The 26,338-nt window shown below is 44.3% G+C and overlaps 1 protein-coding gene across 1 annotated transcript in view; it reads left to right on the top strand.

The window, feature by feature from the left end:
* gnas (GNAS complex locus) overlaps positions 1–26,338 on the top strand; it is a 246,870-nt gene that overhangs the window by 12,588 nt on the left and 207,944 nt on the right. The window lies entirely within an intron of this gene.

Raw genomic sequence — 26,338 nt, 5'->3', positions numbered from 1 at the left:
CGGGGGTCTTCTCCAACTTAGAAAAGGCTGTAGCCTGAAGCCCACAGAAGATGCTTGCATTTTGATGAATTTTCTGAACTTGGTCAGTAGTGGCCCACTATACACTCGTTAGTCCGTCATTTTCTTGCTCCCACCACTTACATCATAAGATGTTTGTCGTGGGGTACTGGCGTGTTATGGTTGGACAGTCAGACAGCATGGAGGGAGGCTTTGATACCTGGTAGTGACTAGTGGGATCATTGGCAGGTGTGGCAGAGTTTTCAGGATTTTTTAGAAACTATTTCTGATGCCCAAAGACCAGGTTTCACTTTTTCTGAACGCAGATATAGTAACTAGAGCGAGTCAGGTTGAAACACCAGGAATGTAGAACGAGAGGGATTATCATGAGGAAGCAGAAGGTATGGGTGAGTACAACAAACTTCACGTGCCGGAATTACTAAGGCAAAAGTTAGCTCTATTAATCTATTCATAGAAACTAGAGATAAATCGTAACTAATAAATACCCTTACGTTTCTCTTTGTCAAAGCAGAAGCAGCCTGGAAGAAGCTGAAGAACTTCTGTTATGATTACCACTCGAGAGTTTCTCATTTCTTGTGTTCTGTTATGGAATTAGAAGGCCTTTCCACCCATCAAGTCTATATCAGAGAGCTAGATAGAGCTTTAAGGATAGCGGAGTCAGGGGGTATGGGGAGAAGGCAGGAATGGGGTACTGATTGAGAATGATCAACCATGATCACATTGAATGGCGGTGCTGGCTCGAAGGGCCGAATGGTCTACTCCTGCACCTATTGTCTATTGTCTATTGACTTTGGCATGTGTCTGGAAACAGGAGCACTCGGCGAAAGTCCATGCAGTCTCAGGGAGAATGTGCAAACTCTACACAGACGCACCCGAGGTCAGGATTGAACCTAGGTCCCCTGAATTATGAAACCACAGTACTAACTTCACAGTACATCACAGCATTGCCCATTCCTCACTGTGGGCAGGGCAGGCTTGTCATAGCAGAGTTGTTGGCTGAAGCCGGGAATTAATATCCAGGCCACCTACTGATGAGCCATAGAGTCATGCAGTTTGGAAACCTAAACCTATCCTAGCCATGTACCTGTCCAAATGTTTTTTAAACGTTGTGATATTACCTGCCTCCTCTGGCAGCTCATTCCACATATCTACCACCCTTTGTGTAAAAAACAAAAGTTTCCCCTAAGGTTGCTATTAAATCTTGCCCCCCTCACCTTAAAACCTATCTCCTCTGGTTCTTGATTCCCCAACTCTGGGTAAAAGACTCCATGCACTTACCCAATCTATTCCCCTCATGATCTTGTACACCTCTATAAGATCACCCCTCATCCTCATGAGCTCCAGGGAATAGAGTCTCAGCCTGCTCAGTCTCTCCCTAAAGCTCAGGGGTTCGAGTCCTGGCAACATCTTCGTAAATCTTCTCGGCACCCTTTTCAGCTTAATAACATCTTTCCTACAATAGGGTGAACAAAAATGAAAATACTCTTAATGTAGCCTCACTGATGTCTTGTACAACTGTAAATTGATCTCTCAACTTCTATATTCAATACTCTGACTGATGAAGGCAAATGTGCCAAAAGCCTTCTTGACCACCCTATCTGCCTGAGACTTTCAAGGAGTACCTGTACTCCTAGATCTGCTATATAAACACTCCCCAGAGCTGTACCATTCACTGTGTAGGTCCTGCCCATGTTAGACTTTGCAAAATGCAACGCCTCACATTTTTCTGTGTTAAATTCCACCAACCATTCCTCAGCCCACTTTCCCGACTGATCAAGATCCTGCTGCAATTTTTGACAACCATCTTCACTATCTACAATACCACCTACTTTAGTGTCACTTGCTAATCATGCCGTGTACGTTCTCATCCAAACCATTGATGTAGATGACAAACAAAAATGGGCCCAGCACCAAACCCTGAGGCACACCACGAGTCTCATTCCTCCAGTCTGAAAAACAACCTTCCACCATTACCCATTGCTTCTTTTCATGAAGCCAATTTTCTATCCAGTTGACTATCTCTCCTTGGATTCCATGCTATCTAATCTTCCAGACCAGCCTACCATGCGAAACCTTGTCATATGCCTTATAACGAATGATGTTTAGTGCAAGATGAAGTCCAGTAAAGTCCGATTAAAGATAGTACGAGGGTCTCTAATTAGGAGCAGCTGAGTGCTATGGGGACTGTGCATGAGTTGGCCACTAGGAGGTGTATGTTAGCAGTGATTGTGATACACATGCATGCTTTATTCAGCTGCAGTTGGACTAATATAAATGCCATTAACCTGAGGGAACAATACGTTAAAAAATAGACCTTGTTTCTTGAACTTCGACATATAGGTGATGATGTCCTAATAAAGGCTCCGATGTGCAGTCACATGAGAATTAACCCTTCAATATACATCAGAGTAGAACAAACTGAAAAGAATAGTCAAAAATCCATTCGGTGGTTAATGAGAGATCTAAGTGAAGAAGTTCATGAAATAATTTTCTATGTACTCAGAGCTTTAAGGAACAAAATAATTCAGAATCCAATCAAGCTAGCTAACGTTCGTGAAGTCGTACAGCATGGTGGCAGGCCTAACTGGCCCACCCACCAAATCTACGCCCATTTACACAAATCCTACATTGATCCCAATTTACTTCCTGCACTCTCCTAATTTACTTCCTCACCCTCCCGGATTCCACCACCACTCATCCAGGTGGTGCACTGGTGCAGACAGTAGTCTTGCTGCCCCACAACTCAAGTGACCCGGGTTCAACCTGACTTCTGGTCTGTGACGAGTTTGTATGTTCTCTCTGTGACTTGTGGGGTTCCTCCGGATGCTCCGGTTTTCCCACCATGGCAGAGACACGCCAGTTGGTCGGGTAATTTATCGTAGTTTATGTCGGTGGTAGAATCTGGAAGGAGTAGATGTGATTGTAGGGGAGAATAGGTCACAGGGAAAATTGGGGAATGGGATGGCACTGTGGGCTGGTAAAGACACAATGGGCCAAATGGTGTAATTTGCAGGGAGATATTGAAAGTAACGTGTTATCTGGTTTTCATATTGACTAAACATTGGAGGTTATCTATTGCAGTAGGCCTTTTGAAATGGGTCTCATGATGTAAGAAACTCAGAACAACTATCCTCATCCCAGTTATTTCGGTTCTCGATCTGATTGTCTGTAAATGTTTTAAAGTGGAAAACAGGAATAGTTGCTAAAAAGAAACTAAATCAAACTAAAGGCACTGTACATAGCAGAATAAAAACAATCCTCCACACAAAACTAAAATGGATGCATCGGCACAAATAACATACTCATTCTTCATGTATATTGACATATATTTAATTCAATTTAAAGCTCTAAAATTGCTTGGGGATGTGTTGCTAGTCTTTTCTCCAAAGATTTATAAGAAAAACAGCAATTCCAAAGGAAGCATGCAACCCCTCAGTTCGTGATGCTTAACCTATCATCTACTTTACTTAACCAATGAAGCATGGATCTTGAGGTGTAGGAAAGAACTGCAGATGCTGGTTTAAATCGAAGTTAGACACAAAATGCTGGAGTAACTCAGCCGGACAGACAGCATCTCTGGAGAGAAGAAATGGGTGATGTTTTAGGTCGAGACCCTTCTTCAGACTGAAGAGTCTGAAGAAGGGTATCGAGTCTGAAGAAGGGTCTCGAGCCAAAATGTCATCCATTCCATCTCTCCAGAGATGTTACCTGTCCCGCTCAATTACGCCAGCATTTTGTGTCTATTTTCACACACACACACACACACACACACACACACACACACACACACACACACACACACACACACACACACACACACACACACACACACACACACACACACACACACACACACACACACACACACACACACACACACACACACACACACACACACACACACACACACACACACACACACACACACACACACCCCTCCCCCCCCCCATGTAGTTCGGAGCTTATTTGGAGGTTGTAATGTTTAATAGCCTGATGGTTGTTGGGAAGAAGCTGCTCCTCAACCTGGATGTTACAGTTTTCAGGCTCCTGTGCATTCTTCACGATGGCAGGGGTAAAATGATGGTGTGGGTCTCTGATGATGCTGGCTGCTTTTTTGATAGTGGGATCAATACCTGTGATGGACTGGGCAGTGTTCACCATGTTTTGCAATCTTCTTCTTTCCTGGGTGTTTGAATTGCTGAACCAGGCCGTGATGAAACCAGTCAATGTGCTCTCTATACTGTAGAACTTCAAGAGAGTTTTTATCAATCTTATAAGGAAATGGAGGTGTTGATGGGCTCTCTTTATGATTGCATCAATATGCTGGGTCCAGGAAAGATCTTCAAAAATATGCATGCCCAAGAATTTGAGGTTTCTGCCTCTCTCCACCATCGTCCTGTCGTTGAAGACAAATTTGTGGATCCTTTCGCTTCCTCTTCCAAAGTCAACAATCATGGTCTTACTGACGTTGTGAACAATGTGGTTGCTCTGGCATTGTTTGGTCAGTCAATTGATCTCTCCCCTGTACTCTGACCCATGCTTGAATATGGAGTTTGAACTGTCACGTGTACAGAGTGAGTAGAGCAGGGGGCTGAGCACACAGATGCTCCTGTGCTGATGATCATCGAGGAGGAGGTGGTGCTGCCAATTTGTACTGATTGTGGTCTATTGATGAGGTCGCAGAGGGATGCGCAGAGACTCAGTTCTGTGAGCTTGCTAACCATTTTGGAAGGAGTGATTGTGTTGAACACCGAGCTGTAGTCAATGAACAACAGCTTGACGTACGTGTTTTTATTGTCCCAAGTGGTCCAGTGTGGAGTGGAGAGACAATGAGATCGTATCCTCTGTTGACCTGTTGTGGTGGTAGGCAAATTATAGCAGGTCCAGGTTCTTGTTGCAGTATGTGCCATACATAACCTCTCAAAGCACTTCATCACCATGGATGTTAGTGCTGCCAGTTGGTAGTCACTGAGGCACATCAATTTACTCTTCCTGGGCATCGGTATTATTGATGACCCTTTAAAGAAGGTGGGCTGCTGGAAGTTTTGTTGTTCCCAGTTAGGGTGTAGACCTTAATCCAGGGTGTGACCTTGATAACTGCCCAGTCCTTTACACAAAAAGCTCAGGCCCTTGGTTAAAACCTCTGTGCCTTCACTAAGAGGCAATGTCCACATGCATGTGAACTTCACATCCTCCAACTCTTTCCTGCCTGACATGAATACAACAGTGTGTTAGCATGGAAACTATTTTAAATTCCCATATGTAATGAGGAAACCAGGTCTTGTTTGCTTAGACTGAGGAATGCATAGATTGACAATGTAATACTTTTATAGATAAACAGTATAATGTGGTGAGTGGCTCTTCTTGGCTGAGAGATTTTTACAAAGGCCTGTTATTATCCTCGGATCATTCAGTTGCTTACTGAGGGAAGTGTGAGCCACCTGTGGGAATAGTGATCAATCCCCGGATTGAGGGCTCGGTGGAACGCCAGACCATGGGCTCAAGACAACTGTTGCGGATTGAATCTGCTCACTGTGATGGGCATTTTATTCACGAGTGCTACCTGGCTGTGGAACCGAGTGCATGTTTGAGGATCTCGGTCCCCTAGGACTACAGTGTGGTGCTGGGTCTCAGCTCACTGCTGCAATGTGCAGGGTCCTGACTTGAAACAGTGATGACCTCTTTGCCTTTCCAGCTGCCGCATGACCCACAGAGTTCTTCAAGCAGTTTGTTTTTTTGCTCCAGTTTACATTATCTGCAGTTTCTTGTCCCTCCCCATGCATTTATTCACACATGGCGGATAAAAGCCCATGTTCATTTTAAGTTTGAGATTTACTTTCCTTAGGAGCAGCCAGGAATTTCAAGGGGAACTAGTTTAAAATAAACTCAATTTGAAAGAAAAAGACACAGTGCTGAGGTAACTTAGCGGGTCAGGCAGCATCCCTGAACATGGACAGGTGATGCTTTGGGTGGGGACCCTCCTTCAGGCACTAGACACTCTACTAATGACTATCTGCGGGACCTTGCTGTGCACAAATTGACTGCTGCGCTTTGCCCACATTACAACAGTAGCTCAACATCAAACGCACTCTGAAGTGATGCAAAATGTCCCGAGGCCATGAACATTCCGACGTAAATAAAGCCTTTAGTCTAATTTTAGTTTTCTTTGCAAGGGCGTCTGCAATAGGAGGTGTGACTCTTGAATGGTGAACAATCTACTTGGGAAGGGTGTTTCTTGTTCATCATTTTAGAATTCTGTCCTAGGCCTGTCTGGCATTTCGTGTGAAGGATTGATGCACCACATTCACGCAGACAGCTTTCTAGTCTTTGTGGTGGCTGCCTCAAACAGAGTTTGTCCCTTGCCTTTGGAAACGAAGGAGACCAAGCCTGAAGGTGGTCTTCTCTATTTAGTTATTTTTCAAATCGTTCATCAGCCACCAGCTGATTACCAACCGTTCCATATTGGAAAGGTCCGCCCAATATTTAAATAGGAAATTGGAAGGCTCCATAGTGTCAATGTGGGGCATTTATTTTAACTCTATAAATGTTCACAATCTCGACACCCTGTCCAAGAAGGATGTGTTTCGGAGCCTGTCTTTGTCTCTCGTTGTCCTTTCCCCTGACTCTCAGTCTGAAGAAGGGTCTCGACCCGAAACGTCACCTATTCCCTGTCCCCACAAATTTGCTGTCTGACCCGCTGAGTTACTCCAGCTTTTTGTGTCTATCTGAGAAATGTCAGACTGTTTTAATTGTGGAGACACCTGAAAAATGCATTTGCCAGCATTTTGCAGTCAGTGGCATCGGAATTTACCTCGGAGGGATCCTCCGGGGACAGCAGGGTGGAGCCAACCCAACAGGACAAAACCTGTTCTGATTTTGAAATAGGCTGTTGACTCACCAAGGCCACCAATGAAGCACAAGATCTCGGCTCCGTTGTGCAAGATTTGGAGTGGAGCCTGGAGTGCTGTCTCACTCTACACACGCTTGGCTGTTATCACCACCCTTCCCTGTGACCGTAGCCCCTTCTTTAAGCTGCCCTGTGGAGATGAAACCAATCTGCTATTGGGCTAAAGATTCACATTATAAGCAGGGCCGATTCTGAGCCAGGAGGCCAGATGGTGCTTGAGAAGTAGTGAGGGCATTCTCCTAGTCTGTTGCCAAGGACAGTACTTACCTAACATCACTATTCTTTAACAAAAAGCTGCTTGCTTTCTCTGAACCTTGTCTTGCGAAACTTGTTTGTCTTGTTTCGCTGAAGGCTAATCCTTGGGGCTGTAGGGTGGGTGTGAAGCAGATTTAGGATATTTTCAAGTCATGAAAGGCACAAATCAATGTACGTTTTTGATTATATTTGAGCCCCAAATAGACCTATAAAAAATGTGCCTTTTTGTTCAACACTTCTGGTACAGCTAAACCACACAGAAGGACCACTGTGAACTCCCTTTTCAACGTTCAAGCGTAGCAATGCAGGCCTTGATAAATTGCGGCTTCCAATCATCCTGGGGCGTGCTGCTCAGGCCTGTTTGTTGGTGCTGATGAAAGGGTGTAATGTGTAAGTCAGGGTGCAAAATGCACATGTTCACCAGGATTCTTGCACAGTGTGTTCACGGTGCATTAGCATTGCTATTCCCAGCCTTCATATGACTCCCATCATTCCTATCTGTTTGACTGCTTTGTCAACAAATACAACAGCCTCTGTTTGCTTGATCTACACAACATAATGCTTAAATGCAGGGGGCTGGTTTGCAGCCTTGTAGCACTGCAACGTTTAGATTATTAAAACAACCTCTTCAATTCTGCTTTTTGGAAACCATCTTGTTACCCTCCAAATTGTGTTGACGTCCATCGCAACCGTGGGATATTCTGAAGCCGTGAGCAGCAATAAAGTACTTTTCAAGTGAAGTCACCGCTCAAATAGAGGAAAGCTGGAACCCAGGATACAGGGAGCAATGTCTCGGGTGCAGGAGGTGATAAAAGATTGGATGTCTCCAAGTAATGTTGGTTGAGGAACAGAGTGCCCACCCTCTGGCACCAGTCAGCTAACTCATGTGCTCAGAGTAGTTTGAACTCGCGTTCTCCCAAATTGAAGGGCGGTGCTACTGAATGAACACAGGTGAAAAGATGGCTTAGTATCTAAACTCCGCACTTCTGTACCTGGGTGGCCTGTTTGGTATAATGAAGAGTCTGACATACTCAATCCTGAATAATGTATAGCCATGCCATTCAATCAAAAAAGATGGTCCACAGAACTATCGAGATGATTTACATCAATGGCTCCTGGGATGAGGGATGACAGTTTCAAGGATAGTTTCCAGAGGCTGGGACTGTTTTCTTTGGAGAGGAGAAGGCTGAGGGGAAATTTGATAGAAGTACGTCAAGGTGTCGGGAAGGTGTGGTTAGTGGAGGCTGTCTCTTTGATGGAGGGGTCAAGGTCAAAGATATATGGCCAGCAGCATAAAGCAGCATAATGGGCGGCACGGTAGCGCAGCGGTAGAGTTGCTGCTTTACAGCGAATGCAGCGCCGGAGACTCAGGTTCGATCCTGACTACGGGTGCTGTACTGTAAGGAGTTTGTACGTTCTCCCCGTGACCTGCGTGGGTTTTCTCCGAGATCTTCGGTTTCCTCCCACACTCCAAAGACGTACAGGTATGTAGGTTAATTGGCTGGGTAAATGTAAAAAATTGTCCCTAGTGGGTGTAGGATAGTGTTAATGTACGGGGATCACTGGGCGGCACGGACTTGGAGGGCCGAAAAGGCCTGTTTCCGGCTGTATATATATGATATGATAATCAAGGACGAGTCGCACCCTGGCCACTCCATCTTCTCCCCTCCCCCATCAGGCAAAAGGTACAGAAGTGTGAAAACGCACACCTCAAGATTCAGAGACAGTTTCTTCCCAGCTGTTATCAGGCAACTGAATCATCCTACCACAACCAGAGAACAATGCTGAACTACTATCTACCTCTTTGATGACCATCGGATTATCCTTGATTGGACTTTGCTGGCTCTACCTTGCACTAAACATTATTCCCTTATCATATATCTATACACTGGATCCTGAACATCAAATGGATCGATTGTAATTGTGTATTGTCCGGTTAGCAGGACACCAAGGCTTTTCACTGTACTTTGGTACATGTGACAATAAACTAAACTGAACTGATAAAATAAATGGGAAGAGAATTAAGAATGACCATATAACCATGTAACAATTACAGCACGGAAACAGGCCCGTTCGGCCCTACCAGTCCACGCCGACCACTTTCTCTGACCAAGTCTCATCTACCTGCTCTCAGACCATAACTCTCCAATCCCCTCCCATCCATATACCTATCCAATTTACTCTTAAATAATAAAATCGAGCCTGCCTCCACCACTTCCACCGGAAGCTCATTCCACACAGCCACCACCCTCTGAGTAAAGAAGTTACCCCTCATGTTACCCCTAAACTTTTGTCCCTTAATTCTGAAGTTATGTCCCCTTGTTGGAATCTTCCCCACTCTCAAAGGGAAAAGCCTACCCACGTCAACTCTGTCCGTCCCTCTTAAAATTTTAAAAACCTCTATCAAGTCCCCTCTCAACCTTCTACGCTCCAAAGAATAAAAACCCAACCTGTTCAACCTCTCTCTGTAGCTTAAGTGCTGAAACCCAGGCAACATTCTAGTAAATCTCCTCTGTACCCTCTCCATTTTGTCGACATCCTTCCTATAATTTGGCGACCAGCACTGCACACCATACTCCAGATTCGGCCTCACCAATGCCCTGTACAATTTCAACATTACATCCCAACTTCTATATTCGATGCTCTGATTTATAAAGGCAAGCATACCAAACACCTTCTTCACCACCCTATCCACATGAGATTCCACCTTCAGGGAACAATGCACAGTTATTCCCAAATCCCTCTGTTCCACTGTATTCCTCAATTCCCTACCATTTACCCTGTACGTCCTATTTTGATTTGTCCTACCAAAATGCAGCACCTCACACTTATCAGCATTAAACCCCATCTGCCATCTTTCAGCCTACGCTTCCAAAAGGCCCAAGTCTCTCTGTAGACTTTGAAAATCTACTTCATTATTAACTACACCACCTATCTTAGTATCATCTGGATACTTACTAATCCAATTTGCCACACCATCATCCATGAGGAAATATTTACACAGTGTGTGGTTGGAATCTGGAACATAGTGCCTAAAGATGTGATGGTGGTAGGTTCTACTGTGGCCTTCATGATGGAATTGGATAAATGTGTGCAAGGTCACAGCGAAAGGGATGGTGAGTGGATTTAAAGTGTTGCTCTGGTAGACTGCCGGCATAGGCATGATAGGCCAACTGACCCTCTCCAGTGCTGTAATAATTCTGTTATAATGTGTTGTATTCACTGAAATTTTCCAATGAAGCTATGGTGCCTTTGAACAAGAGATGCAATAGATTCAATGGTAGGCAAAGTGGGTTTAACAAAGAGATTGTGAACCATAAGTTGCAATAGATACAAAATGCTGGAGCAACTCAGTGGGTCAGGCAGCATCTCTGGAAAAATATGTTTTGGCAATGTTTCGGGTCAGAATCCTTTTTCAGACTCGAGGAGACTCGAAGACCCGAACGTCGCCTATCCATGTTCTCCAAAGATACTGTCTGACCTGCTGCAAAGATAAACACAAAATGCTGGAGTATCTCAGCTGAATTGGCAGCATCTTTGGAGAGAAGGAATGGGTGACGTTTTGGGTCGAGAAGAAGGGTCTCGGCCTGAAACGTTACCCATTCCTTCTCTCCAGAGATGCTGCCTGTCCCGCTGAGTTACTCCAGTATTTTGTGTCTATTTGCAGTTAAGTTTATTGTGTAAAATTCTCCTCGCATTATGTTTCCACGATGCACTTTCTCATGTGAATGCAATTGTCAACATGGGATGTGGCCAGCCTCGGCATTGTTACAGGGAATGTGAAGACAAGAATTGATCGACAAAGAAAGACCAATATCCATCAATTTGATCTACTTTAACATTAGTCAAGTGATAGAACAGTAATTAATCTCAACAACCGTGAATGTGGGAGTAAGGAAACACTAGCAGTGGTGAGTTATGTGATCCTTGGGTGTACAGTTAATCTTTAGTCTCCCATTCATGCTTCAGAGTGCCATATATCATCCACTGTGACCCCAAATTTTGTGTTTTTAAAATATTGTTCCTCGTATGGGAACTCTCCAGAATTATTGGAGTGCAAGGTGCTTGAAGGGTTTTTGTGACTTTACTTCTAAACCCATTGAAACGGAAAACTTGTTATTACTTTGGCAATTTTCGTGACACTCTTTGCACAGAGAAAGCTGCTTTTTGTTTTAAAGAACTTGCAACCTGGGGATGGACACAAAATGCTGGGGTAACTCAGCGAGACAGGCAGCATCTCAGATACAAGCAATGGGTGACGTTTTAGTTCGAGACCCTTCTTCAGACCTTGGGAAGCCCATTAATTGAATTACAAGGGTCAAACACTGCTTGTTTACTTCTAGTGCTTGGGGCGAAATCAACTCTAGATCGTGGCTTCTGTTCTGAGTTTTGGGGCCAGTAGAAATGAAATTCACACTTTCCATATGCTCAGCGTTTCACAACAGCATGTTACGGCCATTAATAAACTATCAAACTGTACCCATGATTGCAAAATAAGAGGTTCAGTAACAAATTTGCACAAAGCAAGTTTCCACAAACTGCTATAACCAGATAAGGTGTTGTTTTTATTGATGCTGATTAAGCCATGGATATTGACCAGGGCGTAATGAGGAACTCGTGCAGATACTGGTTTAAATCAAAGGTAGACACAAAATGCTGGAGTAACTCAGCGGGACAGGCAGCATCACTGGAGAGAAGGACAGGCAGCATCTCTAGATACAAGGAATGGGTGACGTTTCGGGTCGAGACCCTTCTTCAGACTGATTCAGATGAGGAACTTCCATGTTTCTTCTAGATAGTGTCAAGGGATATTTCAATTCTCCTAAGGAAAATGGAGGGGGCGGTCATCGTTCAATTTGACTTCCAAAAGATGACCCCGCCAACACTGTAGTGTCCTTTAGGCCTTCTGTCAAACTGGAATTGCATTTGAGTTGGAGGAGAGAGCATTAATAAGGAACCATGACTGCTGCGTAGAATGGGACATGTGTAGTTTGATGTGATTGATGCCTCATCTGATGGGAGATGGTTATTCAATGCCTGGAGCTTTTATGCAGGAGAGGGAAATTGGATGCAGCATTGACCAGGTACAAACCTGCCAATTCCAGGCAGAAGACGACGTGTATTTTTGGGGAAAACCATTTGGGGAAAGTGAGATAACATAAGCAATTGCACCTGAAGCAAAATACAAGACAATTTAGGTATTTTAAACCTGAAACGTACTTTTTTTTTGTTGCTCAAAGGAAGATTTCGAAAGAGTCTTTTGTGACACTGGAACCAACTGATTTTGAATTGGACACTGAATAGAAGCTCGTGCTTGGCAGCGTACAAAATGGAGCTTAGTTCCTTCAGATAATCTTAACAAATCAGCACGAGCATGAAAAACAGTTGGTTCTCAGTAGTGTGTTCAAACCAATCCCACAATGACATGGTGGAAAAACGTTAAATGTTGGAGTAAGGTCAATGGGTCCAGAGGCATCTGTGGAGGAAATGGGCAGATGGCGTTTCAAGTTGGGACCCTTCTTCAGATTGATGGAGTAGGGAGGAGAAAGCTGGAAAAGAGAAGTGAGATGGGCGAAGCAAGTGATACAATGCAAGGGATATAAGTGAGGTTGACACAAAAAGCTTGAGTAACTCAGTGGGTCAGGCAGCATCTCTAGAGAGAAGGAATGGATGACGTTTCGGGTCGAGACCCTTTGGTCTCGACCCGAAACGTCATCCATTCCTTCTCTCTAGAGATGCTGCCCTACCCACTGAGTTACTCAAGCTTTTTGTGTCTATCTTCGGTTTAAACCAGCATCTGCAGTTCCTTCCAAGTGAGGTCGGCCGATTGGCAGGTGGTGGAGTAAGTGATAAATGCTCGGGGTGACGTGGAGACAAACGGGTGTCGGATAATAAAATATAAATGTAGGAATGAAATGTAAAGCTGGTGGGAGGGAAACGGATGGACGGGGAAAAGGGGGGGGAAGAAAGGGAAATATGGGACTCGGGGATGGGAGACATGCGTATGGAGGAGGGGAGCAGAGAGGAGGGTGACACTGGTGTTGGGAGAAACGTGTGTGCACAGAGTGGCAGTTGTGATCTTTACATGATCAGTTAATGCCCAATCATTAGCAAAGTGAAGGAAGGTACACCGATCAGCCAAAACATTATGACCACCGACAGGCGAGGTGAATAACATTGATTATCTTGTTACAATGGCACCTGTCAAAGGTGGGATATATTAGGCAGCAAGTGAACAGTCAGTTCTTGAAGTTGATGTGTTGGATGCAGGAGAAATGGGCAGGAGTAAAGACCTGAGCGACTTTGACAAGGGCCAAATTGTTGTGGCCAGACGACTGGGTCAGAGCATCTCTGAAACGGCAAGGTTTGTGGGGTGCTCCCGGTTAGCAGTGGTGAGTACCTACTGACAGTGGTCCGAGGAGGGACAAACCACAAACCCAAGGCGCCCAAGGCTCATCGATGCACGAGGGCAATGAAGGCTATCCCGTCTGGTCCGAACTGACAGAAGGTCTACTGTGGCACAAGTCACAGAAAATGTTAATGGTTGTCACGGGAGGAATGTGTCACAATACACAGTGCATCGCACCCTGCTGCGTATGGGGCTGCACACGGAGGACCAACAGCATATTAGGCCAGTGGCCATAATGTTTTGGCTGATCGGTGTATGTTGACAGTGCTATCAAGAGTCATTTGTTCTCCAGTGACCTGCTCACTAGCTTGACTCTCCCCAGGATCAGAGACGAGGTGATGGTGTCTTCGACATCAAGGCAACGTTTGAATAAGTGTTGAACCAAAGTTAATGGGCATCAAGGAGCGAACACTCCAGTAATTGGATTCACATGTTGCACAAAGAAAGGTAGAAGTGGTCATGAGAGATCAGTCATACCGTTCCCAAGACATCACTGCACGAGCTACTCAGAGCAGTGTGCTCGGCCCAATCACCCTCAGCTGCTGCATCAATGACTTGTGGAGGAAAGAACTGCAGATGCTGGTTTAAACCGAAGACAGACAAAAAGCTGGAGTAACTCAGTGGGTCGAGACCCCGAAACGTCACCTATTCCTTTTCTCCAGAGATGCTGCCTGACCTGCTGAGTTGCTCCGGCTTTTTGTGTTTCGTGGCGTTCCTTTCATCATAAGGTCGGCAGTGAGGATGTTTATCGATGATTGCCAAATATTGAATTCCATTTGCAGTCACTTAGAAAATTAACGATCCCAATGTCTGCGTGCAGGAAGCTCGAGACAACATTCGGTCTGATACATTGTGGCATCCAAGTTCCATGAAATAACCATCTCCAATAAAAAAGAGTCGAGTCGAACCAACTAACCTTGACATTCAGTGGTATTACCATTACTGAGTCCTCCATCAACAGCACGATGAGGTTAACTTTGAATAGGACATAAACTGGCCAGCTCCAGGAATACCATGGTTGCAAAAGCAGCTCTGAGGCTGGGTATCCTGGGATGATGCCACTTTTCATCTCTTTATCTCTTTGCACTCCAAACTGTTTCCACCATCTACAAGGCACATGCCTCCATCTGCCCGGATGAATGCAACAACACTTGACACCATCTAGGTCAACTCCAAACCACCTCCTCAGTCCAATTAGGGATGGACAATAACTGAGAGGATGGACAATGACTATATTCCATATAACGTTTACACATTGTTGAAGATCACTGACCTAGAGAGATCACTTCAATCCATCAGGTTAAGGTGGAATACAGTTTTATTTCAGTATATTGTTTTACATAGTCTGGAAACCATCTCGAAGGTGAACCAGTTGTTTCAAATTGACTTTGAATGGCAATGCTGCCTAACTTTTTTTTACGAGACTTGGTTACATTCTGCTGTTTAAGATACATTAAAAGATGTGCTGTGGGCCTGTGCATGAAATGATCTATTCTACATTTTCCTTGAGCTTTGTCCCCTTTGTTCTCTTGTTTTCACACCTTGCCCTTCCATATCTCTGTGTCTCCCTCTCCCCTGAGTCTGAAGAAGGGTCTTGACCCAAAATGTCACCATCCCTTCTATCCAGAGATGTTGTCTGTCCCGCTGAGTTACTCCAGCATTTTGTGTCTATCTTTGGTGTAAACCAGCATCTGCAGTTCCCTCCTACACATGAAATGAGTGTTGGGCTCCTTGCATCGGCTACAATGGGCACCATGTTCCTGAGACCTGGACTGCCTAGAGCAAACATCTCAAAGCACTTTAGAGATGAAAGAATCCAGGAGAATATGAGCAGGGAAAGACCCCTCAGTCCCTCAAGCCTGTCCCATCGTTCAATATGATCATAGCTGATCTACACAGGCCTCAACTCCTCTGCTTTGCAGTTTCTCATTGCCCTCAATTACCTGATCTTTCAAAACGTTACCTTCCTACACCTTAAATATTTATAATGATCTAATCTGCACAAAGTCCTTAAAATTCACTGGAATAGGATAAGCGAACCCATGTCAGTGTTCTCTCCCAGGCCAACATCCCTAGCATGGACGGCTCAGTGGCTCTCTATCAATTACACAAGTTCAGTTGCTTGACACCAGACTCAAGAGTTAAGAGTGTTTTAGTGTCATATGCTCCAGATACAACAATGAAATTCTTACTTGCAGCAGCACAACAGAACATGTAAACATAGTACACTGTAAACAATATAATATACATGAAGAAAAGTTCAGTGTGTGTACATAGACACACATACTCACATATACACATACACACATATGTACACAGATATATATATGTACATATGTGTATATGTGAGTATGCATGTATATATACACACACTGAACTTTTTTTAATGTTTATTATATTGTTTACAGTTTGAAGAAGGGTCTCGACCCGAAACGTCACCTATTCCTTCTCTTCAGAAATGCTGCATATCCTGCTGAGTTACTCTGGCTTTTTGTGTCTATCTTGGAAGTATGTATGTATATATATATATATATGTATGTATATGTATATATATGTATATATATGTATATATATATATATATATATATGCGTATATATACACATAGTTAACTTCAATATTTTGGTTGTAGACAAGTAGCTTTGTAGAATTACATATTTACAACAGAAACACATGTCAACCAACAAAACACCTCTGAATATTCAAACTCCTGAGGATGGTCTGAAGCTTCTGAGCACTAAACCCCAGACACTCAACACATATTTCTTTATAAAAGGCTTCCTGGATATATAAACATCCCACTGTTGACTGAATGTGTCTTTAACCATGAGTTCAGCGGCAGGAATATATCAATGATGCATTATATGACAGGATGGCCTCTTCATCCTTTCCCTGATCTCAACGTAGGTGTTTCAATGTGGGCCGATTAACATAAACATTCATCTATTGTTTTGCCCTGTGTAATTTACAGTGCAAAACCATAAGTCCTACTTCCAATGACTGGTTTCAATGTCCTTAAAGAACTGATGAATGCTACATTGTTTAATGAAGTATCTTTGCCCAAATGTAAGTAGAACAGATTGCCTTGTTGGTTTCCAAAGTACACCTTTTAAGTGGTCTCTTGCTGTGAAATGGTAGCCAACATATTGCAGACAAATGGTGTGATGCTGGTGTAACTCAGCGGGACAGGCAGCATCTCTGGAGAGAAGGAGATGTTTTGGATCGAGTAGGGTCTTGACCCGAAACCTCACCCATTCCTTCTCTCCAGAGATGCTGTCTGTCCCGCTGAGTTAATCCTGCATTTTGTGTCTATCTTCGGTCTAAACCAGCATCAGCAGTTCCTTCCTAGACTCTGTGTCTGTTTGTTTGCTGCTTTTAGGTTATGAGCGAACAGGTTTTCTTTGAAGGCTGATTTTCATTATTGCCATCCAACTTAATACGTAGCTGCCAGGGAAGCTACTTTGCTGTGAAGCCAGGGCATTGATTCCCAAGGCAGTGTGTAACACCTCCCAAGCCTTGCGATGGGATTCTCTGCACCGCTTCCCAGGTGCTCGAGCAGGGTTTCACTCCACTTTCTGCTCTCGTCCAGAGACTGCAACAGCTTCCCAATGGCAGCAAGCCGCAACTTCTGTTTGCTTCAGTTTATGCAGAAAATGTCAGTGAACACCCAGTGTGACGTCCTCCGATCTGATGGAGTATAATTTAGTAAAATGGCCATAATTTCTCTTGCACATAAGTCAACGTTGTTAGTTAGGTTTTTCAGTGTTGTTTTTTTATACAGGGTGCTGAGGCCAACAGTGAGGCACTTTCTGTCTACTGACCATTGATTGGCCAATATAAAGGGTGGGACTACTTTATCATCGTCACTTTTTTTGCATATCTTTCATTCATTCTTCTTTATCTCGCCGCATCGTTGTCTATATCCCTCATTTCCCTAATCCCTAACTAGTCTGAAGAAGGGTCTTGACCCGGAACGTCACCCATTCCCTTCTCTCCAGTGATGCTGCCTGTGTCGCTGAGTTACTCCAGCTTTTTGTGTCTATCGTGGGAATACCATGGTCTTCCCCTTTCTCCTGATTTTCCTGCTTTCCCCTGCCTGTCCCCCAAGATCCATGCTTCTTTTTGGCTAAGTAAAGTAGATGATAGATTAAGCATCACAAACTGAGGGGGTTGCACAATTCCTTTGGAATTGCTGTTTTTCTTATAAATCTTTGGAGAAAAGGCTAGCCATGCCCAAACGATTTTAGTGCTTTAAATTGAATTAAATATGTGTCAATATACATGAAGATTGAGTGCATTATTTGTGGCTATGCATCCATTTTAGTTTTGTGTGGAGGATAGTTTTTATTTTGCTATGAGGTCTCTGGTCACGTACAGTGCCTTTAGTTTGCTTTCGTTTATATTTACCTTTCTTTTTCTGGACTGTCCTTACGGTAACAGTTTAGGGGCAACACTTAATCCAACACCTCTTCATTGCTGGAGGCAACAGCAAAATTAAAAGTCAGGACTTAATCACCTAGTGTTATGCTTGAACAAAGCCAGCTCTTCATGTCTGGAATGGAGAACAGACAGACTATTTGTCTATTTAAGCTATTTTTAACAAAGGCACTTTTGGAATAAGGGTGAGTCCAACTGTTTAACCCTTTCAGATCCTAGTTGCAATGCAAACAATTGTTGAAGGAGACAGTATGTTTTTGGGGGTGTGGGGACAAATTACCCTGTTGCACTGTAGATGTGAGGATGAGTCAACTCCACTTACGAACAAGGTACAAATCCCCCCCCCCCCAATTAAACATGTACCTCAAACATGTACCTTCATCCATGTTCCATTTCCATCAGACAGGCTGGGTACTGTGGAACAAAGGACACTCAGAGATAGTTTGAAGTTTTGTACACAAGCAGAGGGCTAAGGCGATTTCCATTTCAAGCACCTGGATTAAAGTCTGTTTTCCTCAGCCTTAGAATTCCTGCACTTCATGGACTGGGTTTCTGAGCCTATACCCTCTTGGTTGCCAAGACCACAGTCATTTCACCCCTCCCTACCCCTGTCTTGGCCCCTTGCTGTTTCTTGGCTCTGCAGTAGATTTTTTTTCTCTGTGATTTCATGCCATATTTCCATCTTGTATTCTTGGGTAAACTTCATCCATCTGAAATCCTGCTGCCATATTTACGACCGAAACTGTCAGCAATGCTCAGGGGTAACAGTTAACATTTCAGGAGGAGAGTCACTGACCTGAAATGTTAACTCTCTTTCTCTCTCTGCAGATGCTGCTTGATCTGCTAGGTGCCTCCAGCATTTTATAATACATTTCAGATTGACAGCAGCTGCAGTATTTTGTTTCTGATCTGATGCCCTATAGTCTCAGTAAGTACCACTCATCCTGAATACTGTGTCCGCTGCTTTGCTGTGGCCTCTATCAGTTTTAACATTTTTGTACTCCAATCTCTAAATGGCTTCACCTGCCCACTTCACTAATCTCCCACATTCCTGTACCCCACTGAAAACGTTACTTTCTTTCAATTCTGCTCTCCTGTTCCAAGATGGCGCCCAACCCAGATGACCATGTGTGTGCTAGTCTCAGAAGCAGATCTGCATTCACACATTTCAATCACTCCACACTTTAAAATCTTTACTCCCACAACAACATTTCTTATTTTAACCATTGATACACTATGAATGGATCGATTGCAATCATGTATTGTCTTTCCGCTGACTGGTTAGCACACAACAAAAGCTTTTTACTGTACCTCGGTACACGTGACAATAAACTAAACTGAACTGAAGTGTGCATTGCCAAATTCCTTCGTCATTGGTAGCTTTGTCTTCAAGTGTTATGTCTTAAGCTCTGGAGTTCTTCCTGTCAACGTCTGTGCCTTTCTGCTCCATTGGTGCCTATCTTTACTGAACAGTTCATTCATACTTGTCATTATGTCCTCTTCTTTGGCTCTACATGTGATCCCAACCAAAATAGAAAATCTTGGAAATACTCAGTTGGCCAGACAGCAGCTGTGGAGAAACAAGAGTTGATGTTTCAGACAGATGATCTTGGGTCAGACCTAAATTCCATAAATGCTGCCTGACCTGCTGGGTGTTTCCAGCGTTTTCTGTTTTTATTTCAGATTTCAAACATCTATCGTTAGATGATCTCCATTTTGTGTATTGTCATTTGCTTTGGTGAGGGACTTTGAGGCATTGTCATTTGAGGCATTTATCAGTTTCTCAGTTTAGTTCATTGTCATCACGTGTACTGAGGTTCAATTGATTACAATTGAGCCATTCACAGTGCACAGATACATGATGAACGGAATAACGTTTAGTGCAAGCCGGTAAGGTCCAATCAAAGGTAGTCCGAGAGTCCCCGATGAGATAGATAGTAGTTCAGGACTCCTCTCTGGTTGTGGTAGGATGGTTCAGTTGCCTGAAAACAGCAGGGAAGAAACTGTCCCTGAATCTGGAGGCGTGCGTTTTCACACTTCTATACCTCTTGCCCGGAGAGGGGAGAAGAGGGAGTGGCCAGGGTGCGACTCATCCTTGATTCTGCTGCTGGCATTTCACGTTGGTAAAGTGCCCTAGAGCTAGTGTGTGACCAGTGGCCTTGTACATCGAGGTCCATGGGTGGAATGAATTTCCAGCACTGTGTCGAGCATCACTTTGTGGCACGTTTCAGTGCGATTAACTCCTAATATGGCCTGGCCTTTGAGTGGTTGTTGAGGGAGGGGAGGGCACATGCGCTGGGCATTGTTGAGTTGTCCCAGTACTCTTTGTACACGTGTTCCTGCAAGGATTATAGGGTAACACTGAAGAGCAAGAAACATGATTTTTTTAGATTGGCTTCTGCTGATTACAGAGGGCAGTTGTAAAATCCCAACCAAGAGTGATTCATGCCTGAAAAAGGATCACTGAACACAGCACGTTGACATTCTGTTCTGCAGTATCTCTGGAAAAATTGACATTTTTTGCCTAAAGAGATTTGGAACAACTTGATGTTCTAGGTGGTCTCAGAAAGTGATCAGCCATTTCACTTTCTTATTCCAACCATCTGGTCCATTGAATCGAGGCCAGTTCCCAACAGAGCATTCACACTCCTCCACCCCTTCCCATACTTCCCTGCAGTCCAGCCTTCAACTCGCTCTCACACGCCTGTCTCCTCCTTTTGATTCACTTTGCCACCTACTTAAACTAAGAGATAACTTATAGCAGCAGTTAGCGCCTGCATGTCTTTGAAACGACCTGTCAGAAAGCTACCCAGTCACAGGAAGAACGTGCAAACTCCACACAGACAGTATCCGTGATGGGGATCAGCATCCAAATCATTGGGGGCAGCAGCACTTTCTGCACTACCTCTGATGTCCCTCGGTCTATCCTTGGCCACTCTTTGCTGGCTTTACCTTGCACTGAATGTTATTCCCTTACCATCTGTACACCGTAACTGGATTGGTTGTAATCATCTATTGTCTTTCTGCTGACTGGTTAGCACACAACAAAAAGCTTTTCACTGTACCTTGGTACACGTGACAATAAACTTAACTGAAAATGAAACTTTGGAGTGAAATCACACATGAGCCAGGTATTCACAAAATGCTGGAGTAACTCAGCAGGTCAGGCAGCATCTCAGGAGAGAAAGAATGGGTGACGTTTCGGGTCGAGACCCTTCTTCAGAAGAAGGGTCTGAAGAAGGGTCTCGACCCGAAACGTCACCATTCCTTCTCTCCTGAGATGCTGCATGACCTGCTGAGTTACTCCAGCATTTTGTGAATAAATACCTTCGATTTGTACCAGCATCTGCAGTTATTTTCTTACATCACACATGAGGCAGACTGGTAGATTATCCTTCTTGAGGGATATTGGTGAACCATTTTGTTTTTTACCACGTTCTGATAACTTTGTGGTCACAGTTGCAGACACTGAATTTAGTGGACTTTTTGAATGAATTAAAATGCAGCAGAACTGCTACACCACCAAACCTCATTTCATCGCTTGAACATAAGTAATTTTGTTTAATAATGTTGCACCAGTCTGTTTTTCTGCTCTAAAAGTAATGCTCCAAGAAGTTAGATGTAAAGTATTTGTTTGGGAAACTGCAATTATGTAACTTCAACAAAATATGCACTCATCAATCACTCAGAATGGCTGTCAACTTTGGTATTGGTTTATTGTTGCCACATGTATCGAGATATAGTGAAAAACCTCAAAACCTTGAGGAAGGTAATCGCATTGCATTAATGTTTTCAACTTTTTGTGTCCAGTGTGTTATCTCATAAAACTAGGCCACTTGCCCGACCCACTCTGATGTGGAACTTTTTACATCAGCTTTGAATTATAATTAAGCTCTGGTATGTTTCCCTTTGCCTTTCAATATCCGTCATTTTCAAATAACTCTTACCTAGTCAATGTTAAAAATGATTTACTAGCGTTGATTTGTGCCTTACCACATTCCAGGCAGCCGCAGTTGAACATGTTTTTCATATACTTCTCTTCAATGTTGTTCCCTCGTGATTGCATTGCAAATCAGTTTGTTAAGTATTTCACACACACTGAATGCTGTAAGAGCTCAACCGGTTAGCACAGTGGCACCACTGGTAAAGCTGCTGCCTCACAGCACTGGAGACCTCGAGTGTTGTCTATGCAGAGTTTGCACGGTCTCCCTGTCTCCCTGTTTCCTCCAGGTGCTCTAGTTTCCTCCCACACACTGATGTCATGTGGATTCATTTAATTTAATTTAGAGATACAGCGCGAAAACAGGCCCTTCGGCCCACCGAGTCCGCACCGACCAGCGATCCCCACACACTAACACTATCCTACACACACTAGGGACAATTTTACACTTATACCAAGCCAATTAAACTACAAACCCGTATGTCTTTGGAGCGTGAGAGGAAACCGAAGATCTCGGAGAAAACCCACGCAGGTCATGGGGAGAACGTACAAACTCCGTACAGACAGCACCCGTAGTTGGAACCCGGGTTTCTGGCGCTGTGGTGCAGTAGCTCTACCACTACGCCATCTTGCTGCCCTGGGATTCACCCTTGGCTTTTGTAAAATGTCCTCAAATGTAAGGAGTGGATGAGAAAGTGGGTTAACATAAAACTAGTGTGAACGGGTGATCGATGCTCAGCATGAACCTGGTGGGCAGCAGGGCCTGTTTCAAAGTTGTATTTCAAAACAAAACTAAACTTCTGCATCTGTAGAAGAAAAAGCTAGTTCACGTTTCAGGTCATCAGAACCAAGAAAGAGTTTCGCACTCTCTCACTTCTGATGATGGATCTTCAACCTGAAGCGTTAACTCTGTTTCTCTTTCCACAGATGCTGCTCGGCTGGCTGATTTCTTCCAACATTTCCAGCATCTGGAGTTCTTCTTTTTCCCCATTACTGTCAAGTATTTAAATGTTAGACTGCCATTAATTTACAACAAATGTTGATGCTTCACCTTGAATCTCACAGTAAAGCTGTTCCTCTATGTTTCATAGAACAGAGAAAAATAGGTGCAGGAGTAGGCCATTCGGCCCTTTGAGCCAGCACCACCATTCAATATGATCACGGCTGATCATCTGAAATCAGTACCCCATTCCTGCTTTTTTCCCCCATGTCCCTTGATTCCTTTAGCCTTAAGAGCTAGAGCTAAATCGAACTCTAACTCTCTGTTGAAAGAACTGTAGTTACAGCTACAGAGGATGGGGGAAAAAAAATCATATTCATAAGACATTCTTCCTTCCTCGTCTTTTACTTGAGAAATCTAGCCACTGTTTTGGGTAAATGTTTTGTGTAAAGTAAGGCCAAATCGGCATCTGAAAGATAAGTGACCTTTATCGGTCTTTAGAGCTCTTGATTAGGGATGAATGTATCTTAGGAGGGCAAACCAGGGTACATATTGGGATGTTTCCATGAGTGGGAGAGACTGCAATGGTTCGAGAGAGATGCAAGACAAGTGGCCTCTCATTTAATACTGAGATGTCAAGTCAAGTCAATTTTATTTGTATAGCACATTTAAAAACAACCCACGTTGACCAAAGTGCTGTACATCTGATTATGTACCAAGGAAAAAAATGAAACATACAGTAGCACACAAACATAACAGCACATACAAAACAGTTCACAGCGCCTCCTCAATGAGCCTCAAACGCTATGGAGTAGAAATAGGTTTTGAGCCTGGACTTAAAGGAGTCGATGGAGAGGGCAGTTCTGATGGGGAGAGGGATGCTGTTCCACAGTCTAGGAGCTGCAACCGCAAAAGCGCGGTCACCCCTGAGCTTAAGCCTAGACCGCGGGATAGTGAGTAGCCCCAAGTCGGCCGACCTGAGGGACCTGGAGTTAGAGAGGTGGGTTAGAAGATTTTTGATGTAGGGGGGGGAATGTCCATTTAGGGCTTTATATGTGAATAGGAGGAGCTTGGAGTTGATTCTGTACCGTACAGGGAGCCAGTGGAGAGAGGCCAGAATCGGCGTGATGTGGTCCCTTTTACGGTTGCAGGCGGGACAGGGATGATTGGCTGATCCCAGTGTATAGGGAGTTGCAGTAGTCGAGGCGGGAGGAAATGAAGGCGTGAATGATTTTTTCAGTGTCGTCGAATTGGAGGAAAGGTTTGATTTTAGCTATGGTACGAAGTTGGAAGAAGCTGGCTTTTACCACAGCGTTGACTTGCTTGTCAAATTTTAATGCAGAGTCAAATATCACGCCGAGGTTTTTGACATGCGGTTTGACTAGGCAGGATAGGCTTCCAAGACTGCCTGTTATCGATTTGATGGAGTCGGGGGGGCCGAATAGGATGACCTCAGACTTGCTCTCGTTTAATTGGAGGAAGTTCTGTGCCATCCAACATTTTATGTCCTCAAGGCAGTGTAAGAGGCTGTTTAAATTTGACTGGTTGTTGGGTTTCAGGGGGAGGTAAAGCTGAGTGTCATCGGCATAGCAGTGGAAAGAAATGCCGTGCCTTTGAATGATTTGGCCAAGGGGGAGCATGTATAGAGAGAAGAGAATGGGGCCTAGGATGGAGCCTTGTGGAACTCCGCAGGAGAGGCTAGCTGGAGAAGAGGAATAACTGCCTATGTTGATGGCGAAACTCCTATCTTTGAGGTAGGAAACGAACCAGCTCAGGGCAGTGCCATCAATGCCAACCGCGTACCGGAGACGGTCAATAAGGATGGTGTGGTCCACTGTATCGAACACTGCGCTGAGGTCGAGAAGGAGCAGGATTGCACAGTCGCCGGTGTCGATGGCGAGAAGCAGGTCGTTGTGTACCTTCAACAAGGCAGACTCTGTGCTGTGGTGGGCTCTGAAACCTGACTGGAAACTTTCCAGGATGGTGTTTTGGTGTAGGTAGGGCACTAATTGGTTTAGAATTGCCTTTTCAAGGACTTTTGACAGGAATGGCAGTTTGGAAATGGGTCTGTAGTTGCTAGGCAAGGTGGGGTCTAGGTTAGGTTTTTTCAGTAGGGGCTGGACCACCGCGTGCTTGAAACAGGTTGGAACTGTGCCAGTGGCCAAAGAACTGTTGATAATAGAGATGATGCTGGGACCGGCTATTGCAATGACATCCTTCAGAAGGGCAGTGGGGGCAGGATCAAGGGGGCAGGTTGCAGGTTTCATAGCGGAGACAAGCTTTGCAAGGGAGGATAGTGTGAAGGGTTGGAAACAGTCCAATTTAGATGAACAGACTAGTGAGACAGCTAGGTCACGGGTGGGAGGGGAAATGTTCATTCTAATGTTCTCAACTTTGCTGGTGAAAAATTTAGCGAATTCTTCGCACTTAGCAGGGGACCCAACTAAGCTGGTACTGGGGGCGGGACATATGACAGAGGTAATTGTGCTAAATAGGACCTTGGAGTTATGAGAGTTTTTGGAGATAAGGTCGGAGAAGTATTGTGCTCTAGCAGACTTTACTGCTTCCTGGTATTTGAGAAGATTGTTTCTCAGAATTTCGAAGGAAATTTGAAGCTTGTCACATTTCCACCTCCGTTCTGATTTTCTGCACTCCCTTGTTAGGGCTTTGGTGGTGTCATTGAACCAAGGCCGACCTTTGGGCTTAGGCTTTTTCATTTTAAGGGGAGCGATAGAATCCAGGATGGAAGAGCAAGTGATATTAAATAAAGAGGTGAGATCCTCAGTGCTGAGATGGGGGGGAGAGAGGCCTCAATAGTGCAGATGTTGGGGGCAGCTGTGAGAGCCTCGGAGAATTTACTGGCAGTCAATGAATTTATGTCGCGGGAGTAACGAACAGGGAGATGAGATTTTGCGGGAGATAAAGGCAGAGATGCGTCAAAAATGATAGCGCTGTGGTCCGATAGACAGGCCTCAGTAGTTTCAATGTTGTAGATTGGGAATCCGGACGATAACACTAGGTCGAGAGTTTGGCCTGACTTGTGAGTGGGTCCCGTGATGTGAAGAGTCAAATTGAAGGACTGAACCAGGTGCATAAATTCACTCACAAGAGGCTTAGTGGGACAGCAAACATGAATGTTAAAGTCACCAAGAATCATGACCCGGTCAAATTTGGGCAAAATGCTAGAAATCAGATCAGCAAATTGGGTGATGAAGTCCTCATGTGTCTCATGTTGTCATGCTGAGGATGACAAATCTGTAATTCTGTGCTGTCGAATGTTGTGGAGGCCGGGTAACTGGAGGTATTTAAATTGGAGGTAAGTACATGTTTGGACATTCAATGACTGGGGACTCGAGAGAACTGGTGCAGAAGCCCAGGGAGATCAGCCACAATCATCTTCAACAATGGAGCAGGCTTGAGGAGCCCACTTTGCG

This window comes from Rhinoraja longicauda, chromosome 22 (assembly GCF_053455715.1).
Source record: "Rhinoraja longicauda isolate Sanriku21f chromosome 22, sRhiLon1.1, whole genome shotgun sequence".
Classification (NCBI taxonomy): Eukaryota; Metazoa; Chordata; class Chondrichthyes; order Rajiformes; family Arhynchobatidae; genus Rhinoraja; species Rhinoraja longicauda.
Note: the sequence above shows the minus strand (reverse complement) of the source record. Positions and strands in the feature narration are given on the sequence as shown.